This window comes from Bison bison, unplaced genomic scaffold, assembly GCF_000754665.1.
Source record: "Bison bison bison isolate TAMUID 2011002044 unplaced genomic scaffold, Bison_UMD1.0 scf7180017845551, whole genome shotgun sequence".
Taxonomy (NCBI): Eukaryota; Metazoa; Chordata; class Mammalia; order Artiodactyla; family Bovidae; genus Bison; species Bison bison.
The window spans coordinates 106,192-109,613 of NW_011476124.1; the positions used below are offsets into that span (position 1 = coordinate 106,192).

General features: G+C 45.3%; 1 protein-coding gene across 1 annotated transcript in view; it reads right to left on the bottom strand.

Annotated features, from left to right (window-relative positions):
- The window catches only part of CLSTN3 (calsyntenin 3), a 30,993-nt gene that overhangs the window by 3,824 nt on the left and 23,747 nt on the right, over positions 1-3,422 (bottom strand). The window lies entirely within an intron of this gene.

A 3,422-nucleotide genomic window follows, 5' to 3' on the forward strand; every position in this document is an offset into this window, starting at 1 on the left:
AAGCCCCTGGCCTGTTGAAGGAAGTGACCAGCTGACTGCCGGCCATCAGAAATGACCACAGGAAAGACAAAGTGCAGACACGGCATGTGCAGGCAAACAAGTACAGTTAATTAGTTTAAACTGAGCCAGGAGGCCGGGGAGATGGGAGGATTTTTAAGTTAGCTACAGACAGAAACCAAGAGTTTAGGGAACATCATCAACCTTTCCTACTGCATTAGCTCCAAGTAGTTGACTCTGGCCTCGAGTGACCTCCAAGGCCACCAGGAAGGAGTGTTTGAGTTCTAGCCAGTAGCCCATGTGAAACTCCTGGCTTCGTGTAAGGCACCGTGGATGCCCTGTCCACAGCCCTGCGTGGATCCCCCTTTCTGAAGAGTCTGGGGAGAAACCTCCAACCGGAAGCACTGGTGGGTCCTATCATATGACTTTCCTAACTGCTCAGTTTTTCTCGTTTCAGCTCCAAGGAAGCTCAGGTCCAAATTCTGGCCACTCAAGCAATTGTGCAGTATCTCACAGCATGTGTTTTATGAACTGACTTATTCCCTGGCTTCATCTTCTTCCATCATTGTCCTTTCTGCCTCACGTCCAACTTCATTTTCTATTCTCATCCTACTGCACTGTGGGTCTCTCCACAAAGTCTCAAATACTTGTAGGTAACAAAGCAAGGAAATAATTCCTAACCTGACTGCGTGTTGGAATCACCTGAGGATCTTTAAAAACCCACTGAAGCCTGGCTCCCCACCCCAGACCTTCTGATTGAATTGGTATGGGATGTGGCTGAGGCACTAAGGGTTTTTACTGCTCCTAGGCGATTCTGATATGCATCAAAATTTGGCAGGACTGGATAAATCTTGTCTTCATCGTTCATCTTACCCTTCTCAGGCAGCCTCATTCTCTCCAAACACAATACCCGGAGCCACCCACCCACCCCCAGTTCTCACACTCTTGTTCTCTCTCATGTCCATCCAGACTCCCTTCACTCTCCAGGTTCAAGGTCAAGGTCTGAATGTGCCAGCAGACCTTCCTTGACTGACTGTGCCAGTTCACACTGAGCTCTTTCCTGGTGCACTTAGGCACTACAGAGAAATGAACCTCCCATCCAATTGGAGAGAATTCTATCTCTTCCTCTTTTGCATGGTCAGAGTACTTTGAAATCGCTAAACCACAATTCTGTAACTCCACTCTCAGGGCTGGAAGGAAGGGAGAGAAAGGGGACACTTTGAAGAGTCAGGAAAGATACACGGACAAAATGGATCTCCTGATAAGTTCAGGAGATGTCAATCACCAAGGCCCTCGGGTGAACTATGAATTTTGTACCCTACTCAGGCCAAAATCGGGGGAAAGGAAAAGCAGGCTGCTGCTCTCAATTGGGATCTCAGAGCAAGCAGAGAAAACAAGGATGAGAGTTACCGAGCTCAACAGCAATGCCAACCAAGACCCACTTTGAGCCTAATCTGAGTGGTAGACCCAGTATCCAACCCCAACAAGGCTGAGTGGAATGATTGCCAAGGAAAGAACTGGAAGAAGAGCTAGGGAGTCATGGCCTCAAAAGTCTATTTAACAAAAGTAGGTCGAGTTCACTCACATGTCTCTAAAGATTGTGTGAAGCTTCCTAGAACCTTGCAACTTGCTTATGCCTTACACTCCCTCCTCACCCCTACTTCCATCTGCTTTGCTGTAGGCATCACAGGAAAACAATTAAAAGGTGTCTGCAGTTGTTTTCAGGGAGAGCAAGGATGAGGGGAGCCAGTCCCAGGGAAAAGCAAACACAAGAGACAGTACAGTGGAGGCCGCTACCCAAGGAGAGGAAACCAGACTAAATTCTAAGGGGTACCCAGGAGCCAGTCTCAGTCAGAGACATCCTGGGAAGCCCTCAAGGCTCCCCCAAATTAGGTGCAACTATAAAGTGATAAGACTTTTGTTTAAGCATCTAACATGGAGAGGATATGAAGTGTGATGGCTAGAGCACGGGTTCTGGAATTCTGCTGGCTGGACTCGAATCCTGGTTCCACCATATTTTTGCTGTGTGATCTTGGATAAGGTACTTAACCTCTCCGGTCTCTGTTTCCTTGCCTTTAGAGGGAATCATTCTAGCGCCTATTTCATCTGTTGTCTGTAATGACTCACTGGGTTAATAGGTGTATAATTCACGGGCAAAGTGCTTGGCACACCAATGTGCTTACTATTCTTAATAATTACATGGTTGACAAGAGAGCTGTCCTTTCAGGGTAGGGCTCAGTGAGTGACCATGACCTTGTTCCAAGAAAGCGTGTTTGGAACGCCTTAGGGAATTGCCTTCAGAGCCTGCAACTCGCCTTTTGACTTTTTTTTTTTTAATCTCTTTTATTTTGGCTATGCCATGTGGTATGTGGAATCTTAGTTCTCCGACCAGGGATCGAACCTGTGGAAGCACAAAGTCTTAACCACTGGACCTCCAGGGAAGTCCCTGACTTTTTCTAATACGTGACACCTCTCTGCCTTTCCAGAGTGGGTTTTACATGTACAAACGCAAAATGCTATCCAGAGCCAACTCTGACAAAAGTGGATTCTGATGTGGGGAATACTGAACTAGGCCAAAAGCAAGGTATGTCCTGAAAGTAACAAAAATAAATGCATCTCATGAACTGACTTTGAAAGCGATTCTAAAAAAGGCATTCCAAAAATCATTTCCAGCAACATCAGAATCATTGCAGTTTTTAACAATGTGAAGACTCAATTTATAATATTAGGTGTAACTATTAGGTTAAAAAATAGTTTGATCTCATGTTTGTTAAAAGAAGAAAAGAAAACAGTCACATAGGCAAAAACTGGGTTGAGACCCTACTAACAATGGGTCAACTGTGGTGGAATTATGGATGACTTTTCTTCTTTACACTTATAGTTTCTAATTTTTCTATAATTAAGCAGCTCAAATTATGAATTAAAAATTGCATCACTAGTAAGCAACCCTGGCCACAGAACAAGATGGCTCTGAAGGGCATCAGTCCATTTGGATGTAATGCTTCACATGTTTGCATATTTTGTTTCAGAAATAGCCTTATGACTTTATAGATAGCACATAATTTGACAGGCAATAGCACCAACCTTATTTAGAATAGAAACTGTATCTACCTTATAATTGTTTGTATTCTTAATGATATTGTCGACAGCATTAGTATACAGTAGGTGCTTAATGCCTGGAAAATCCCGTGGACAGAGGAGCCTGGTGGGCTGCAGTCCAGGGGGTCGCTAAGAGTTGGACATGACTCAGTGACTTCACTTTCACTTTTCACTTTCATGCATTGGAGAGGGAAATGGCAACCCACTCCAGTGTTCTTGCCTGGAGAATCCCAGGGACGGGGGAGCCTGGTGGGCTGCCATCTATGGGGTCGCACAGAGTCGGACACGACTGAAGCGACTTAGCAGCAGCAGCAGCAGGTGCTTAG